Source organism: Rattus norvegicus, chromosome 2, assembly GCF_021556685.1.
Source record: "Rattus norvegicus strain SHRSP/BbbUtx chromosome 2, alternate assembly SHRSP_T2T, whole genome shotgun sequence".
Taxonomy (NCBI): Eukaryota; Metazoa; Chordata; class Mammalia; order Rodentia; family Muridae; genus Rattus; species Rattus norvegicus.
In genome coordinates, this window is record NC_141535.1 from 235,872,313 (window position 1) to 235,892,026 (window position 19,714).

At 45.5% G+C, this 19,714-nt stretch overlaps 1 protein-coding gene across 4 annotated transcripts in view; it reads right to left on the reverse strand.

Annotated features, from left to right (window-relative positions):
* Hs2st1 (heparan sulfate 2-O-sulfotransferase 1) overlaps positions 1–19,714 on the reverse strand; it is a 133,692-nt gene that overhangs the window by 64,135 nt on the left and 49,843 nt on the right.

Below are 19,714 nucleotides of genomic sequence, written 5' to 3' on the forward strand. Positions count from 1 at the left end.
TGGGACCTGCTGAACAAAGGGGAGAAGTTCTGGAAACCAAAGCTGGAAAATGGTAACAGGAATTCAAATCCTGAGTGATTGGCCTTCTGACTGCCTTTGAAGTAACAGGACTACGGCTACTCTTCAACAGAAACTGTCGGTAACCTTGTTAACAGTTGTGTGGTAATACCACAGTACAGCAGGGTAGTATTTTCTCCACGGTAGAGCGGAGTACATTTCCACTGTGCCACAGAGCTGAGTACACCCCACTGTGCCACAGGACTGCAGCACACTGAGCTATGACACACGAAATGCTTTTCATGCCTTTTAAAGAAAGACAAGTAGAAAATGCACCAAATCAAACCTGGCAAATTCCCTTAGCTTTAAGTATACGATTTGCATGTCCCCATCAATCTAACAGAGCAGACTGCTGTGTACACTGTACTTTTTGGGCTGCTTTTTGGAGCATGAACTCTTGTTATGTAAAAGCTATTCCACCTACTCTGACGCCATTTAGTCGTAGCCCCCACTCTCACTCCCAGCCTGATACCAACATACTGTGGATACTTACAGAGTCTTTATTACCGTGTGCGTGGTGGGGTCTCCCTTCCTATGCTGGAGTCAGGGGACAAGTGGAGAATGCAGGTGGAGGTCCTCTCCCTTCACCAAGTGGCATCAGCAAGTACCCTTACCCTGTCTCAGTTTGGACACTTTTGATCTTCAAGTTTCTAAACTAAAACCCCAAAGCTGGAAGGCATGCTCTGCTTCCAACGGCAAGAAACAGCAGAAGACATCTAGCTGCTGTGCATGCTCCAAACACTCGGAAATGCAGAGAGCAAAGTCTGTTATAGTCCACAAGTCTAGACTTTTTAGTTAGGCTTATACTTGTATAACTTAATGCATGTCATGAAATGATGGCCTACAGAGGCAGACACAGGAGCTCATGATTGTAACTCAAACAGATAAAACAGACAATTACTACAGGTTGGAGCCAGCCTGGGCCATGCAGTGAGTTTTGGGCCAGCCTGAGCTACATAGCAAGACTGAGCCTCAAAAGGCCAAGATAAAGATGATAAACAGCCAGTATAATTTGATACTATACCATCAAACATACCCCCAGCAACTGGGTCTCCCATGCACTTAAAGGTGGAGAGATAGCTTCTCTATAGCAACTCTTCTGCTGTTGGAGTTTCCATTCGGCTTGTTTCTTAATGAGCTAAAACTTGTTAAAGGCTAATTATTACTTATGATGGTTAAATTAAGTGCAAAACACAGAAACATTAAAAGTAACGTTTTAGTCAAACTATTAAATGGTGTGCTTGTTGGCATAATTACTTTCAACTTAGTGACTGACTGTTTTACCTCTATAAGATGCATTCCAATTACAAATTTTACTCTGAGAAACCACCACTAGAAATAGAAATAGTGGGGACAGAGTTGCCCTGGAAACATGAATTCTGCTGCCATTTCATTCAGAAGATAGAAAGGAGACTGTAAGGAGGGAAAGTCTGTAGAAGACTCTCGGAGAATGAGACGTGGTTAGGCCGAGCAGAGATGGTGTAATGATTACCAGAGGGGGCTGGGAGACGCCACAGTTGAATAGACAATGCTATATCTATTCCTTGGCATGAGGAGCATCATAAGTCTCCACATGGGTCATATACTGAGGTCTGCAGGAGCACAGAGCGCATTTCTGAGAGCTGACGAAGTAAAAGTACATTAGAGAAGCCAGAGCCAAGGGCAGAAATGCTGACAGGGCAGATCTGTCAGGAGGAAAATCCTTAACAGTGTCTTCCAAGAAGAGTGCTCGCAGGAGCCCGAGATAGTCCCTGGAAACGTGAACAAGGTTCCACTTGTGGCCACTGCTGCACACCCCTTACAGTGGGAGGCCCTTTACCTCTAAGGGCTGGAGGATACATGCACTAGGGGACAGGCTGCCGGTTCAGATCGATGCTTCTCCTACTTTAACGTGAGCATTAGTCACTTGAGCTTACAGGCATGGATCGGTCTCAGGTGGGGCTCAAAAGTCCGTGTCTCCGCTCTCTCCAGATGATAGCCAGGGAACGCCAGTCCAAAGCTGTACCTGAATTTCTAAATGCTGACCTGGATATTAAACTGAGTTCTGGTAACAAAATACTTATTTTTGTGAATTTTAATGAACACTTCAACAGGTAAGTTATAAACTCAGAAAAGTTAAAATCTGGCTTAAAGGGCACTAGTTTTTTAAGCATATAGAATTTATTTGTTGGGAGGGAGAGGAGAGAGAGGAGGAAGAAAGAGAGGGAGGGGTACTTAAGAGGGCGGGCACACATGTGCCATGGCATCTGTGCACATCAGGCTAATGTCTGGGTGTCACTTTCTCTCTTCCCATCAAAGGTTCCAGCCTTCCAGAACGAAGGCTGTCCTGTTTGTGCAACAAGCGTTTTCATCCACAGAGCCAACTTGCAGGTCCCAGAGGGCATTAGTTTTTAAAAACTAATTCAATGGGAACAGAAATGTAAAAATAAACTGAGTAATGTCCATCTCATTTATAAAAACCCAGGGTTAATAATTCTCTCAAAAAGCAGTAATTTGTGCTTTTTTGGTAAAATTACTGTGCACAGGAAAAAAAAAAAAAAAGCAAAACAGACACAGCATCGGACACAAGAGCAATTCGTCAGCTTCGCTTTGTTGGCTGCCCAGCCATTCTCTAGCGTGGGTGACTTACTGACTGAGACAAGCATACTGAGGAAACTCAGTGACCTGGACGTATAAAGCATGCTCCCAGGCTGCTGTATGTTCCTGTGGATGCTAAATGTATTTGGCCATGCAGTAAGTGCACTGGTCGATCCTGAAGACACTTTAGTACTTAAATCAGATTTCCCTAACCACTTAAAAGGCAGACCCACGTAAAAGCATAGGTACTAGAAGCCTTTAGCAAGATGAAAACACAGCTATGACTTAAAGAGCCATATGTAGGCAAACACAGGCTATGTCCCACTGTGAGAGATGTTATTAGCCTTCTGTACTAAACAGCCCAAGTACTGAAAAGTCAGTAAAACCATGTTCTGCTCCATTCTGACGACAGATGCACGATGTGTTCACTTGCATTAAGATCCAACATTTGAAACATATCTGTGCTTAGGTAGCGTCCTAACTCTTCCATGTATTTATGAATGACCCTACTCCCTGGTATTTCTTGGAAGATTCTCTTTTAGCCCAGAGGAACAAAATGACCACATATAGACAAGCGTACCCGGGAGATGTGTGTCTTGTGTCTTGAGATCCCACTGCAGTGTGCTGCCATCTGATAGACTACTTTCACTATTAGTTATTTTTAAAGATTTGTTTGCTTCTGTTTTATATGTCTATGTGTGTTTCCTGCTTATCTATATATGCGGTAGGTATATGCTTGGTGTCCACAGAAGCCAGAAGAGGGCATCAGATCCCCTGCCCTGAAGTTATGAGTAGATGGTAAGCTGCTATTTCAGTGTTGGAAACCGAACTCAGGTTCTCTGCCAGGGCAAACAGTGTTCTTACAGAGCCACCTGCAGCCACTACTCACCAGCTTTGCACTTGAACTCTGTATTATATGCCCCACTGCTTGACAAAGTACCTGATCATTGAGGGAAGTGGGTAAAGGCACCTGAGCCAAGACTGGAGCTCTGAACTCCATCCCCCGCAAGCGTATGGTGGAAGGAGAAAACCCTACACGCTGCCTTTGATTCCCAAGCGTCTGCTCCCCAAACCCGCCCAACAAGATAAAAATGTAGCAAAGCTATTTCAAATACCCAATCATTACAAATTCTAATGTGTATCTCCCCCAAGGCTTCAGGAATTTGTTCTGGGCCCAGAGTTCTACCATACTTTGGGAAGAATTTATATGTAGTCATGCATAAAATATTCAAATCCAACCGTTCTTTCCCTGTAGCACTAAGCTTTGATTCCTAACCTTCTGGACTTCGGAGCTACATAAAACTATTTTTACTTAGGTTCCGCACAGTACTAAGAGTTATAAAATCTCCCAGAGAGAAAGTAAAGATGAATCAATAGCAAAATGATTTTAGAAGCTTCTCTTTCTCAAGAAGCCGGTCCCTCAGGTGTAGCCTATCCCAGTGGCTCTCCAAGCCTTTCGCAGAACTGTGCTATTAGTAAGGGCCAGCTCTAACTGTTTAAGTCGGAATATTCATCTGATATGCCCTCAACACAGGCCAAGCAAGAAGACTGATTCGGTTGTAGTCATTATGGTTTCCATTTATATTTGTGCCACTGAACCTGTCGCTTTTGATGACTACCTTTGCAGATATTCATGTGTGTCAAGGTCCCTTCATGCGGCTGTCTTAAAGCCGTGTCTAACGACCAGTTCCCGACGTCTGTGGAGTTGACTTCAGTACTCACTTTTACAAGTTCTCGATCACTTGTCTATTTCATTGTATGCCTTGTTAGTCTTAGACTCCTGGGTTAAACACACACACTGTGGTCCAGGACAGTGAGACTTATGTGTAGAGGCTTATATTTGTTTTAGGGGACACTTCAGATAGGATGGTCTCTGGCCAAGGTGGGCTACCCAGACCTGTGAAGCAGTTATATCTGAAAGGCAGTCTGTGGCCACCTTTCTCCCTCCATTTTGTGTTCCTGTGCTGCTCAGCATTACAGCCATCCTCTCGGCAGCTCTCACAGCATCTGAAGGTGGTACGCAAGCTAAGTAGGAGGGAAAGCAACTAACAGGCTTAACCAACAGCACAGCCCAAGGATTACCACAATGAGCGTCCTCCCCAGAAGGTACAGCAAGGCACTGTTATCAGCAGGGGGTAAGCAACAGTTCTCTAACTGGACTTAAGGCAAGCTCAAAGGGAGGGATTCACTAGTACTGTGAACCAAGGCTGGTAAAGCCATGGACTTTAGAGGAGGATCTACAGCTCCACCATAACCAGAGAAGAGTACAGCTCTTGCCCTCTTTGCAGCAGCCTCTCGGCAGCAGGTGTAGTTATGGAGATCCTCAACTGTCAGAGTGCTGAGAACAAGGGACCATGGAGTACTCAACCCCAGTTGGTACATCTACAACTCAACCCGTGCACATAAGGCTCAGGGAATAATTCAGAAAGAGGGAGTAGACAGGTTGTAAGAGCCAGAGATCCAGAATGTCTGCTGTGAGGGAGTGCCTTCCATAAACGACAGGGAAGCTGCAGAAGTCCTCACACATATCATCACTTTCAATAAGACCCCGCATAATGACAACAGCAGTTGCTGTGATGGTAAAATCTCACAGAGTCCCACCGATAGATAAAGAGCAGAGGATGAATGGGGACAGGGGATGGGGGAGGAGGGAGGAAGAGAAGGAAAGAGGAGGAAGGGGTAGCCCCCATAAGTTTGACAATCTCAACCATTCAGCTTTAAACACATATACATATAAGCAACACTAAGTAGACCCAGCAGATTTTATACACACATGTGCACGCATACACACACACAACAATAACGAAGGGGAGGAAGGCACACGAGGAAATGATGGGAGGAGGATAGGTGGAAATGACATAATGGCAGCAGCACATGCAGAAAAACTCAGAGAAACACAGGCAGCTCCTCCTTTTAGTCTCTTTCAGGTTTTTTTAGTCTCTTTCAGGTTTCTGTTGTGTAAACAGTGGCTACCTTTCATTGTTTTTAAAGCACTAAAAAATAAGTTCTTCTGTATGTTTCTTTAGTTTCTGGGGGGAAGCTGATGCCATTCATCTCCACACTTCAGGAATGACACCATGGTGTCCCCTCTTCGTCTTGGTGGTCACCTTTCCAGACCTTCTCTGTGCACAGACTCTGAAGCAGCTCTCAGCCAGGCTGTGTCACCTCTGCTGCCCCTCCTGGCACCGCTTCTCCAGCAGCCTGGCTTGGGTCCTCGTTTACTACCCCTGCACACACTGTACGATGCTACCCCTGCACACACTGTACGATGCTACCCCTGCATACACTGTACGATGCTACCCCTGCATACACTGTACGATGCTACCCCTGAATACACTGTACGATGCTACCCCTGCATACACTGTACGATGCTACCCCTGAATACACTGTACAATGAAGCGGGAAGTCCCCTAGGACTTACCTAGCACTAAGGTTATTGACTTAATTATTCCAATAGATGTTTAAAATATGCAAAATCTGTAAGATTATAAATCTGATTCACCGTAAGTACTATGCCTCCCCAAAACCTTCCATCTAATTTTCTCTCCTTAGACAAAGCTGTAGTTTCTAGCAGCTCAATCCCAAGGGGTTAAATCTAATTCCTGTCTTTGTGTCTTCACACTGTCTACATAACAGAAAAATTAAAATATCAGTCTTTCTGCACTGCATCCAGGAAAGCTGTGGGAGGGCAGGGGATGAGGCCCCTAAGTTCAACCCTTTCATACCTTCAGTCTCCCTGATACTGGGGAGCGAGGAGAGCAGGATGCACCCCACCTCAACACTGCATCCTCTCACACCACCTAGCACATCCTCTTTGAACCTTTTATATGTCCTACAACTCCTTCCTTTTGTCCCTAGGGGGCCGACTTCATATGGTGAGTGGATATTCCCTTTAACTGTTTATTTGTGGAAGCCTTGAGAAATTCTCCATGAGTTCCTGTCTGGGAGGAGCTGGGGGATGTCCCTCTGAATCACACACCTAGTAATTGGGTTGGTTACTTCTCAATCTGTCCTCTGCTGTGCCCTGAATGTCCCATAGAGGGAACTGAGCTTCAAGAGACCTGGCTCACATTAGGGGAATTAGCCTGGAGTCAAAGGACTCATGGGAGTGACTGCTCTTGTTGCGGATCTCACACTACCTCTACCTGAGCTCTGACCTCAGGAAAAACTGAGTCAAGGCTGCCTGTCATCTCACAGCACCACACACACCGTCTCTCAAAGGTGCAGCCGAGTCTGACACCACACCCCTCAGACATGCAAGCGTCCTTTTGGGAGGATACAACTGCAAGACTGGGGGTGGGGTGGGGTGGGGCGCCTACTCCCCAGGAGAGCTGTGCAGCTAGCTTTTCTCATCATCTCCTCATGATCATTTGTGCTCATCAGGTAAGTGAAGGCATTTACTGTCCACCTCAAACTCTCCTGTCTCCCGCCTGAGCCTCTCTCTACGCAGAAGGCTAGGAATGGAATCCCAGCTGAAGATGAGGGGTCTTTAGGCAAGCATGAGTCAGCACTAGCTCAGTCAGGGATAAACAATGTCCCTGTCTGGACTGGCCAGCTGTCTCTAGTGCTTTCCTCTGCTGGGCTCCGGAGTGTTAAAAATAAGCTGCGGTGAAATCTCAAACCAGTGAGACAGTGCCATTCATTCACTAATGCTTAGAATCTACCAAGCAGCAGACCAGCCACTACGTTATGCTGAGCAAATCAAAGAAAAAGACACGTCCTAGGTCACCAGGGCATGGCCAGTTTGAGCACTGACTGCATACTGCTTTGGTGTCCCTATGTAAAGCTCCTAGATCATTAGACTATGGATCCCCTCAGCTGAACAGCAGAAGTCACAGCCACTACTGGACTATGTGTCTATAAGTGCAGAACCTGTACCTTGGATTCCAGGCGGACACTATGCCATGTCTACCTGGGAACGTAAGGGGTAGTTGGCTTCTAGTCAGCATCTTTGAGAACTAAGTGATAGCAATTTGAGAGCAATGTTGAGACGAATATAGAGTCTGCAGTTTGCTACCAAGTGGCATCTCTGGGTTCTTAAAGTCACTCTCCTCGCTCAGTTCTTCCTTTTGTAGGTGCACACCTCAGTAATGGAGAGCAGGAAGGACCAGCTTCCCTCCCACTCTCAGTAAAGCAGCTTCTTTCCCTGGCTGGTGGACATCAGGAGACTCCCAGGCTGGCCCAATGCTCCGCTCCTACAGGAAGCCACTTCCCAAGCTGCTGCCACACAGCCATAGTCTTTCCACTCTGCCCCAGACAGGAAACTGCTGGCTGGAAACAGAATGAACCGTAGGAGGAGCTCTACCAGAGACCTGAGAGCGTAGTTCTCTGTCAAATACGCGGCATTGTTCAAAGTGCTCCGGGCTGCAGTGTTAACCCCGGGACAGAGTGTAGTGAGATTTCTGCTTTCCTAAAACACAGAATTGTTGTAGGAATATGTTTTTGTCTTAATCCCGGGTGTGGGACATGGGCAGCTTCCCACTGTCCAGAGCAGCTGACGAGGGTTTACCTTGTGTTCTGGCAGGGGCATGATTTTGCCTGCCACAGACAGGTTCTGCAAATGCAGGATGACACTTGGAATTCTAGGGACTCTTGAAAAGGTATAGAAAAGCTAGAGCCCCAGGAGGGGTGCTGCCCCTGCTGTTGCTGCTGCCCCTGCTGCCCCGGCTGCCCCTGCTGTTGTTCTTGCTGGTAGCTGGCTGGAGATATCCTGATGATGAAGATCAAAATTGACCCAGGGAACCTGACACCCCTTCAGCAGGAAGTAGTCTTAACAGTATTGACGCCCCCTTTCCCCTCCAGCCTTTCCTCTCTCCTACCAGGGATAAGGGTGGTAAAAATAGGAACCTATAAAGTAGCCAAAAATCCAGCTACAATAGAGTGCTGTCCTGTACATGCAAATCCTTGGGTTATCTTTAGCACAACAGTAAATAAATGGATAAAAAATAAACTGTTTGGTCAATTACAAGGGGGCAGAAAAGATAACAAAGGTGTGTCCTGTCCTGCTCAAACAGTGTGGGCTGCGTAAATACCAAGTTTTGGTTCTTTAATGCCTGTGATGGTTTAGAATGGAAATGAGGTTTAATCCCCAGCTGGTGAACTGTTTAGGAAGGGTTAGGAGATGTGGCCTTGTTGAAGGATATGTGTCACTGGGGTTTTTCAAAAGCCCACCCCAGGGTCTGGTCTGGTCTGTCTCTGCCTGCTGTCTGTGGATTAGGATGTAAAGCTCTCAGCTACTGTTCCATCACCATGGCTGTCTTCTTCCCACCCTACTGAACCAAGGCCCACTGACATGTTTTCTTTGATAAGAGTTGCCTTGGTCAACTCACTGCAGTAGCCGTAACTGTGCAGTGTCAAGCCCTGATCCTGAGCTCCCCCTTCAACCTACCATCACAGAGCTAGCCTCTGGGCATTCCCCAGAGAGTAGTACTTCACTCTGGCTAGCTACACCAAGGGGTGGCCTTTTCTCCCTTAACAGATGGCTACAAAACTGGCCAGTGGTCAACTGTAGGACTGATGCCTTCTGTGTGCTACAGAGCCCTCCCCTCCATAGTGTCTGACTGACCTGAGGGCCCCTTTCCAAGCGCCATCCTAGAGGACGTAGCTCTCGCAGCAGACACTACAGATGCACAGCCCTCCACAGCAGTTCACTAGAGAGAGCCATGCACCACATACACATGATAACTGAAGAACATTAAACCCCACATAGAGGGAAAAACTACATTATCTGTGAAACATTATCATTTATTGCAACAATCATCCGTTTACCACACTGCATCATGAGCAAATGCAATCATATTGAATAGATTATATGATTGTAAAATGATTCAATTAAGTTTTCCCTCTCGGTATAATTTGGCAAATGTGAATTTATGTAAATGTGTAATGATGCTTCACAGATACAAATTCTCACAGAAATGGAAGGGACTTTTAAAACATCTTTTTTTAGAGCACCACATTTATTCAGTGTTAAGTATCAATATAGTACTTTTTTTTTTGTACTGTTAAGATACAATGAAACTGACTGGAGTCATCTCAGCAGTTAATCGTATTTGCTGCTCTCCCAAAGGACCTGGTTTCTCTCAGCACCTACAAGGTGGCTCTCACACACCCTTCATTCTAGTTCCAGGGAAGCCAATGTCCTCTTCTGACCTCTGCTGGTACCAGGTACACACAGGTACATACGGACAAGTAGGCAAAACACCCATACAAATAAAATAACCTCTAAGAAATTCTTTTTAAAGACACAGTGACATTATCTACATAGAATCTAAATGAGTTATATAAAACAAGCATTGATATTAGTGACAGAACTGTCTAGTGTCTCTATGTTGTATCTGTAATCTAAGAAGGTAGATTCTAATAAAAATTAAAATTATCCTAAAACTAAAGATAATAAAAACCTTATAATGTATTCCTGCCAGACACACGAGTAAGGGTTCCCTAAAAGGCACTGCTATATTTCCTCAGAGGAAATAATGTTGACTCCTAGCACTGGACAAGAATGTCACAGCTCGGAACTTCCTTGCCTCCTCCTCATTACGTGGGTTTTAGATCTCTAAGAATGTCCACATTCTAGTCTGCTTTGTCTTGCTGGGGTCACAACCAAAATCAACCGGAGGAGGAAAGGGTTTATTTTGGCTGACAGCTGCAGCCCATCCTGAGGGAGGTCAGGCAGGCACTGACTCAGAGACCACGGAGGAACATGGCTTACTGGCTTGCTCCTCGTGACTTGCTCTGCCTCCGTACACAAGCTAACACTTATCCAGAGGTGGCACTGCCCACAGTGGACAGGATGTCCCCACATGGCCACTATTCAGGATGACGTCCTGCAGACTTGGCTACAGAACAGTCTTTTGGAGGTATCTCAGCCAAAGTTTCCTCTTCCCAGATGACCGGGGCTTGTGCCGAGTTGACAAAAACCACCCAGCACCAGCCATGTTGGAGCACGCCTTTAGTCTCAGCCATCAGGAAATGGAGAAAGGCGCATCTCTTTGAATTTTGGGCCCCCTGACCTACAAAGTGAAATACTCTCTCAAAGAAATCAAACGAAACCTTTACTCAACTACCACCAAATACAAAGAAGAGAACTACTGCAGCCTGCATATGATAACAGGGCCTCTTATCAAAGATGTTAAAAGACTTGAAATGAAAGTCAGCCAAAACCATGACGACTGGCATATAAAACACATAATCTGAAGGAATCCAAGAAACAGCACATAGGCTCTACGACTCTCTCTGTGACAGGGCCCATAAGAGCATCCCACAGGTATTCTACCTGTGACAGAGGAGGTGACCTTCTATACCGTTTTTAAGGGCATTTAGCTAGGTGGCAAGTCCTAGATAATGTTTCTGGTAAAAGACGTAAATTTTACATTAAATGTTAGTTACTGGCACTTTTAAATGTTTCTGTCATCCCTTTATATGACTGAAGCTGTCAAAACCTGGTGCAAGTGGGCACACTGTCTGACTGAGAGCTGTTGAAGCCCGAGTCCCAGTCACCCCTGTTTAAGGCCAGGCACAGGGGAGGAGCGTGCGTGCGTGCGTGTGTGTATGACACTGCTGTCAATCTTTTAGTGCCACTGGAGCTGGTGGCAGTCACAACTTCAATCCTGCTCCTTCTGAACAAGCTCCAGGAGCTGCTCATCAAGCAGTCACTTCTTTGGTGATCCTATGAGCTGTCTGCAGGCTGTCTTGGCTACTTTCAGAGTTCCACAGCTGCTCAGACACTGGGCTCCAGCTAAAGATGCCCTGAGGAAGACTCAGCTAGCCACGTATGCCCCAGAGAGACTTCACTCAAAGGCACACTGTAGCTGCCATAGCTACCAAGAGCTTCCACCTCTGTTCCACAGATGGAAAACCTCCCTTTCAAGAGTTCGCTTCAGCCACAGATGGTGCAGATGACCTAGCACTCAACTGCCCAGGATGTACCTACCCTCCTTGCATAAGTTACTACTCTATTGGGTAGGACTTTCCCAACCCACGACAATGGACAGGCGATTCCAAGTTCCCTCCAACATACTGATATGGCTAATTGAAAGTTTGCAGTGAGCAGGCAGGAGCCTATGCATGGCTGTCCAGACAAGGAGCTCTCTGCTCATTTCCATCAGGTCAGTCTAGGAGACTACCTTCTGTGCACTGCGCTCTACCTCTGTTCTACACTCAGCTCCCAATTAAATTGTGGGTGTCAGGCTGGTTTTACTGCGTATGCACCATTCATCTTAGGCGGAGTGAGCTGAACTGGTTACATACATGTAGACCAGACAATAACTGGGCTACAGGCTTCGAGCACATCAAGCAGCCAGAGGGCAGCTGTAAGTTCCCGAGGACTAGGAGCAGCCTGCAGAGGGTAGAAACCGGTCAGCAGAAACCGCAGGTGGAAGGTTCTGGCTGCTGAAGACCTCTAGACAACACTGTCGCCAGCTCAAGGAGCTACCTACCATGAGTGGCTGAGTCTGAGCTTTGCCTTAGAAACTACATTTTACCTTCTTGTCATTTCCACCTACATCAATAAAGGGCCCTCAATAAAGGGCCCTCAGCTAAACAGACACACAGAGGACAGGAGCAGCCTTATTTCCAGACATGAGTGTCCAGAGGAATGTAAACCAAGGGAACCAGGTAACGCCTATTTATGACACTGTGTTCGTACTATCCTCCTCTAACCTTCTCTCTGGTCAAACCTAAAACAGAAACACCCAGTTTCAGCCACTTCTTAGAAGAAATTTAGAAAGTTTCTGGTTGCGTTTTCTCTCCTATTTGCTTTCCTCTTATTAACTGTCTTTTAATTAATCTAAACTGGATAGAAACAAAGACATTTCTTCCTTCAACACTATCAAATATACTTCATAAGTGAATTGCTTCCTTTCTAGAAGTACTAGTAGCACTGCTTTTGTTTGATGAACATTTACAGAGAGTCAATGTGTGTGTGATCGGATGGAAGGCTGGTGCGGCAGCCAAGAGTCTTGGTGCTTTTGCAGAGAGCCCAGGTTCTTCTTCCCAGCTCATGAATAATTGGTTTTTAACTCCAGTTCCAGAGGATCCAATACCTTCCTCTGACCTCTACAAGTACCAGGTATACATATGGTACACATGCATACATGCATACAAAACACTGGTACACACAGGGATAATGTGTTTTAAAATGTGTTTGTGATATAAAAATGTAAACTACAGCTGTCTCTAACAAACTGGTGTCCCAGAGAACTGTAATCAATCTATTACCTGAATTGGAAGGACTGGGAAGAAAGGCCAGGACAGGATAAAGAAAGCGTGTCAGGAGTGGGAGAGGACAGTCCACAGTTTTTAAAGGCTCTTTTCTTGGATGCTGGGAAATGGAAGAGGAACTCCTTAGGTGAGAACATCAGGACTCAGGGTAGAGACAAAAACCACTGCCAGCAGCAGAGCCTGGAGCTCACTGAGATCTACCAGCACTGGTTTTCAGCCTTCTGAGACACTGTTGTTAACTGTGTGCACTGCTCTTAGAGAAGGTAGGGTAGGAGTCTTAACAATAGTTACGAAGATGTTTGCTACCAACTCGGCATGATCCTTACCCTCTCTGTTTCAAATCTCAGCCATCGAAAGACTCAGAAGTGTCTTTATCACAGCAACAGAAAAATAACTAATATAAAGTTACAAGTGTCTTAGGGTTCACTGCTGTGGAGACACCATGATCACGGCCACTCTTATAAAGAAAAGCATGGCTTCCAGTTCAAGGTTTACTTCATTAGCATCACTTGGAAGGGAAGCATGGTGGTGTGCAGGCAGACATGGTGCTGGAGAGGTAACTGCGAGTTCTTCATCTGGATAGCAGGCGGCAGGAAGAGAGAGTGAGCCACAAGGTCTGGCTCTCGCTTCTGAAACCTCAAAGCACCCCCTGCCTCCCACCTTGTTCCTCCAGCAAGGTCACATCTCTTAACAATTCTACTCCCTGTGAGTCTAAGGAGGCCATTTTCATCCAAACCATCACGTCACGCCAAGTCTTAGTCATGACGAGGTTCAGAAAAGCCTTTCATAAAATGTTAATTCTATCTATGGAAAGTGTTAAATCTTCTGGCTGGTGAAATGGTTCAGCAGGTGAAGTCACTTGCTCTTAAGCCTAACAATCTAAGTTTGATCCCCAGGACACACATGGGACAAGGGAACTGCTCTCTGATCTCCATATGTATGTGCACTATGCACAGAAAAACAGACACAGACACAGACACACACACACACACACACACACAGACAGAGACAGAGAGACAGAGAGACAGAGAGATAGACAGAGAGAGGCAGAGAGAGGCAGAGGGGGGGGGGGATAATGCAAAAAGGAAGTGTTGGGGTTTCCCTTAGACTCTGACCTCCGGTGCAGGTGGAGCTGTGAAGATGAAAACTGGAGACCTTTCTTTGGGACTGGTTGTGTGTGCTCACCTGAGTGACCACAAACTCAGAAGCTGAGCCAATGAGCTACCTGTTGCAACAGCTGCAGGGATGGATCCCCAAGAATAACCTTTTAGGTCTGAGCAGAGAAGCAGAAGCACTGATATATCCCAGGGACAAGCAAGGTCTCCATTGAGAAGAGGAAGAAGGAAAGACTGACACACTAGGGCACACATAGGCACACTAGGACACACTACAGCACACTAGGGCTGAAGCCTGAGCAACATCTCCTCTGTGCAATGGGGAACGTATCTGGAAAGATTAACAGTAAGGTGTTTTTTTTTTTTATAGCGTTGAAGCATATAAAGCAGAACTATTAATTTTGAAATTCTTACTGCATGAGACTGACTGTGACTCCTGATAAGATAGCTACTAGGTGAAGCCAGATAAAAGGCACTTGTCTTAAGTAATGCCCTTCAGACTCCATTTTACCTAAGCTGACCAATTCCCTCTCTAAGCAACAATAATTCCCCAAAACATAATGTCTGCCCCAAACAACAGAAAGAACAAATTAATTTGACTGGTTGGGCACAAACATTTACGGTCAGTGTCAGCCAACAACGACTGCACACTTGGGAAGTCCCTAATCCTGGAGTTCTGATCGATGAAAATCCGAGCTGTACTTGTCCATGTGCTTGCAGCTTTGATGCTTATAAAGCCTGCTTCAACCCCCCTTCTAGGCTGCCAGAAGAAAGAGGCTCCAGAGTCCTTGTCTGATGGCTGTGATCCATCAGGGACCCTGCCTACGTGGTGGGAGTAAAGAAAGACTCTGCTGTTTCACGAGCTCACTGGTGATCTCTCCCTTTTTTAATGAAGTACTCGGCCAACCACATTCAACCATACTGAGGTCAGTCTTACCTGGCGCTGAAAGCAGTGGTGGAGGAGAGGGCAGAGGCGCGCTTTCCTTTTCTGAGTATTTTCTGAAAGTCGGCTCTCAGCACTGAATGCTTCATCACTTGGTCACGTGGTACTTTGGGGAGGTTTGGAACAAACCTAGTTCTGGTCATTAATTCTTTTGTTTACACACATAGCACTGGCTCCAGGGCAATCAGATTTTTAAGAAGTAAGATAAGGCAACGTGTTCCCTCAGCTATATAATATATAACTGGTGAAAGGAACTGAGACAGAATAAGAGACAGGCACTTCCTGCAACCAGCTCGATCACGCATGACGTGATGAAACGCCAAACCTCCGTCAACAGTGCTTACAGGTGTGAGGTTGAGATTTTCCCCAGGATCATTCATTCCTAACCCCTGAAACAGCATGTAGATACTCAGCAGATAACACAACTAAGAGTCTCTATTTTTGAAAGCCTACCATCTGGACAGGCAGCTCTCAAATGAACGCTGGTCTAGTTAATTTGTCTATAAGACGCGTTCATACTGTCCATCCTCACTCCAGAGTAAGCAAACACATTATAAAGGACATCCGCATCTGAGAATTACTTTAAAAACATCACTTGAAATGTATGTCTAAGTGCTCTATTTTTTGGGCAATTCATACTAAGAAACATTTCTATTCTCCACTAATGAAGAGAAATTGTAGACCGTGTGTCACATGTGCAGAGACTGAGATGTGACCCCGCTCTGTTCAGCAGAAAGACTTGATGGCAGTGTACGTATACTCTGTTGCCGTAGAAGTGAACCAAAGCAGATCCTCTAGCTTGAGTACGCATAACACATTGTGGTGAGGATGTATGTTAGTAATTATCTGGAGAGTACAGATTATGTTAACGTGATAGTCAATGGGAATTATGCTTAGAGTAAGAATTTTAACAGACTTCCACACAGTGGGGTCACTCGAACGTTTCCAAGTCTTGAAAAACAAAGCCCTTCAGGATATGTGCTAACTCCTTCAGATTTTTACAGAACTTAGAGACGGTCCTGACACTGTTCTAAGCATCTGAAGTTGCACGAAGGAATAAAAATAATGACCCTGGTAGAATGAGAGTTAATAATATTGCAGGTGAAAGACCTGCTTACTCTATTAAAAGATTAACAGTAGGAACACAATAAAGCCAGGGACCCAATGTACCCTGATAGTACTACAATTTAAGTCAAGACAGTCGAGCTTTCATCTCCACAGTGTCATCTGCCTGAAGGGCTGAAGTAAGAAGTACACGCCTCCAGGTCTGAGAGAAAGGGTACCAGGAATACCAGGTCAAGCTCTGGCTGCAAGAGCCTCCTTGTCTGGAATCAGCTAGAGAACAGCATCCCTATACCAAAGTCTCGTTTCTATTTTTAAAACATGTCTTTCTCTTCTGCAGCTCCCTTGGAGTCCAGGAATGACAAGATTGATCTGTAAATATCTTTATGACAAGGGACCACTCCTGAGCAAAAGCAGGCCTGGCGGGACAGATCAGCTCCCAGATGAGGGCAATCACCTATGAGGGCTGCACTCTGGAACAGAAGTAATCACCTCAGAGAAAACGGCCACTCCAGAGTGACAGAGCAATGCCACCTTCTCCTCCAGCAGCCCTTGCAGAACCAGAGCTGAAATGACATAACCAATCAGGCCTGTGGTCTAGGTCACCTCAGCAAGCCACAAGCTTCCCCTGCTTTCATTTTTTAAAAATTTCTCAAATTTCCTCTCAGCCCCTCGGAAACAGACTTGGCAGTACCAAAATCATGATGAAGACCTTTAATCTCATCTGCTATTAATTTTTTTCAGGAGACAAAACACATCCACAAATCCAAGGATCACAGCTTGGACATTTTTGGGGGTACATTATTGTATCCCATGGATAAGGATCAAAACACTGGTTAGGGAGCAGGGGACACAACAATGTGTTAGTAAGACACCACCCAAAAGGACTAACCAGCCTGAAATCAGGAAAGAAAACAGAGTCCAGCAAACAGGGTCGGGCAAGCACCACTGGCACTGAACTACAGAGCATTTACTGCACTGCTCCCTTAAGCAGCCACCACAATGCTGCCTCTACACCAGCACTCAGAAGGCTGGGGAAAGAAGGCAGGCCACACTCACAAACCCACTCTAGTAGAATGATTTTCTAAAGTCAAACGGCACTTACTAAACATACTAGAGAAAGTGTCCTTTATGTGGAGAAATTAGGTCTGCTGTTAAAAACAAAAATAAACAAACAAAACAAAACCCAAAGATCTTGGAAATGGGCTTTTAAATTTTCTGAAAGGAATGAAGCCAAACTCATTACTACATTACAAACAGTAAAGATCATCTTAACATGCCAGATGGAACTCCTGTCATAGTGCCTGTCATAAAGCAAGAAGATTCGTTATACTTTCTTTAAAACAAACAAACAATAAAACAGAAGCAGGTCCCAGCCCTTCCCTTCCTTGTGGAAGGTCTCCTCTATGGTTGCCACAGACCCAAACTGTACCTGAGTGAACTGAGGTACAGGGAAGTCAGGAGGTCTTATGTACAGGGAGAAGAGCCCAAGGGCTTAGCTCTACCCTGCCTTACAATGGCTGCCTCAAGAAACGCCTAAGCACCCCAAGCTCCAACGCCTTTAGCTTGTAACTAATGAACATTAATGTTAGGTTGTAAAAAGGATGACAGGAGGGCAATATTTAGGACACTAGAGTTCCTGCCACCTTTTAATCTCTTGTAAATCCTTACAAGATACTTAAACATAGTAGTGTTCAATTAGATAAACCACTCCAAGTAAGAAATAGCACAGTATAACCTTCTTCTTCTAAATATTTAGCTCATGGGAAGCTACTTACATCCCCTAGGAAAACAGGATTAGGCTGAATACGCCTTCCACCGCATCTCTCTTTTACATGTAACCCCCCCAGACGCCTCCCACCGCCTACGCTAGCCACACTGAGGAGTGCTCTGGAGAGACCTCTTCCTAGAGCTGAACGGGAAGATGAACAGACTGCCACACTGTACAACAGGCAACTAGGTCAACATGCAGTGGATAATTTTAATAAAACATGCATCCCAGGCCTTCCTGGAATCATCTTACATTCTTCTTGTAGTAACTACCTAATCTCGGGTATATGAGGTGGCTGGAGCGGTAAGTGACATCTGAGGCTGCCTCTTGGCTGTAAACCATCCACACTGTCCGCTTTACAAGGTTAGAAGTGCTGCTGTTGGACCCATGGTAAACAAACAGAGTGAGAACCCACAGCCCAGCCAGGCTCAGCTTTAGAAGGATGAACTTCCACCAGGGGGGTGGCTTGCACCTTTAATGCCAGCACTTGGGAGGATGAGGTCTAAGACATCCTGGGCTACCAAGTGAGATGCTGCCTCAAAATCTTCCCCCAAAACCCCAGCCCAAAACATCAAAATTCTGATACACATGAGATCATGAATGAACCCCCAAAGCAGTGTGCTAGTATAAAGGACATGTGTAATATGATTCCACTTCACGGTGTACCTGCAAATGTTAGGTCCACAGAGACATAGAATAAAGTGTTTATCAAGGGTGGGAGGAGGCGATACAGGGAGTGAGTGAGCGTTCAGTGGGTGGAGAGCTCTTGAATGGCACAAGGACACTTCCTGCGGAGACAAAGTACTAGATGTCATTGATAAGCTTAAGTCAGTTAACAGTAGGTAATGAACTGAACACAGCTCTCAAAAGATGAAGTACAAACGAACAATACACATGAAAAAAAGCCCTAGCTATCGATGAAGTGCAAAGTAGAGCTACGATGAGATTCCGTCTTACTCCAGTCAAAATGGCCAGTCGTGAAGAGATGACAAAAGCTCTGGAGACCAGGTGGTGCAAAGGGAACCCTCGTCTACTGCTCGTGGAGATATAAATTAGTCCAGCCACATGGAAATCAGTATGGATTTACAAAAACTAAAATTCGATGTACCACATGGCTTGGCTCTAGCACCTTGAATATTTACCCAAAGGACTTTAAGTCAGTGTGTCACAGAGATAATTACACATCAGTCAGGGTTTATTGTGGTCATTCATCACAGCCGAGTTACAGAGCCAACCTAGGGATGGCTAACGTTAACAAAAAACGGATAAAGAAATATGATGCACACACACACATACACATGGAAATTTTATTCACTCATAAAGAACAATAAAATGATGCTGGCAAGAAAAGAAATGCAAATGAAGATAACATGGTAAGACAACATCAGTCTCAAAAGACAAATGTGGCGTGTTTTTCACATGTATGAATCCTAGATACAGAGAATCACGTATGCACATCTGACATGAACGTAGAAGCCGACCTAAGAGAAGGAAGGGACTGCACAGAGGGTGGGAAGAGATCAAGGGAAGGAGAGCACTGTGTGAAAGGAGTGCACTACACATTTACACGACAGTGTCCGTGGAACCACTGCCACAGGCAGTGCACACACACCGCTCCGCAGCACTAGCCACAGGCAGTGCACACACACCGCTCCGCAGCACTAGCCACAGGCAGTGCACACACACACCGCTCCGCAGCACTAGCCACAGGCAGTGCACACACACCGCTCCGCAGCACTAGCATGACAGACTGGAATGGCTTCTCCACCCAGATGGGAAGTGATTTATAAACACTAACGCTATTACTGTTACTGTGTAAACACATTAGCAAGAGAAGTATCAGAACAGAGCGACAGCTAGTGAACTCTTTAAGAACGGATGGGACATGATCCATTCTCTGTTCAGAGACCCTAAGAGTATGAATTACACCACGAATAACGCAGGATGAAGGACCACAAGCCAAGG